This window comes from Ctenocephalides felis, unplaced genomic scaffold, assembly GCF_003426905.1.
Source record: "Ctenocephalides felis isolate EL2017-DRISC unplaced genomic scaffold, ASM342690v1 CF-g0.4_SCAFFOLD_01604, whole genome shotgun sequence".
Classification (NCBI taxonomy): domain Eukaryota; kingdom Metazoa; phylum Arthropoda; class Insecta; order Siphonaptera; family Pulicidae; genus Ctenocephalides; species Ctenocephalides felis.
In genome coordinates this window covers 19,301,917-19,302,391 of record NW_020537758.1, presented here as the reverse complement: position 1 = coordinate 19,302,391, position 475 = coordinate 19,301,917, and positions in this window count along the sequence as shown.

The window sequence follows — 475 nt, the reverse complement described above, 5'->3', positions numbered from 1 at the left end:
AAGCAGAAATCGATAAATACATATCTCAAAATTAATTGACTTTACTAATTTTATGTTCTTGTGAACTATAATAACAATGTGTGTCAAGTTTCATTAAATTCACAAAAAAAAACGTTTTTGAGAACATACTATTTCTTTAAATAGTATTGCACACGGAGCCATCAACTTTGCATATCTCGAGACACAATTGAATTTACCAACTTTATTTTTTTGTCAAACTTTCATTAAATTTACCTAAGTTTACAATACAGCATCACCAAAATATATCCAAATGACTTTCTTTGCTCTCGATCAAATCAGTTATGTGCACAGTAAGACAACAGAGCAAGCTTTTCATATCACAAATGTGGAACATATTTTTCTATTAACTGATACCCCCAATAATGAGTATATTTACTACCCTATCTTAGAATTATTCAAAACATTCATCTCGGCAGTATATTAAGCTAACTCTCTGCGAAATATTTCACAGAAT